This window comes from Notothenia rossii, assembly GCF_949606895.1.
Source record: "Notothenia rossii genome assembly, chromosome: 3".
NCBI classification, from domain to species: Eukaryota; Metazoa; Chordata; class Actinopteri; order Perciformes; family Nototheniidae; genus Notothenia; species Notothenia rossii.
In genome coordinates this window covers 87,452,530-87,452,761 of record NC_136901.1, presented here as the reverse complement: position 1 = coordinate 87,452,761, position 232 = coordinate 87,452,530, and positions in this window count along the sequence as shown.

Sequence of the window (232 nt, the reverse complement as noted above, 5' to 3'; positions counted from 1 at the left end):
TACATTGAGGATGTGATTAAGCATTGCTGACATGCATCATGTAGCAGCACATTATCTGTTGTAGTTCTGTCTCCCCGTCTTCAAACGATTTCCTCCCGTCACCACAGACCTGTGTCGATCTCTAATTTGAAAACAAATGATTTATCACGAGGTAAGAAAAACCAGGAACCAGGACCTGTTGGATATTCCTGGTCCCAGAAGTGACAGATGTGTTTAGATGTGTCACACGATG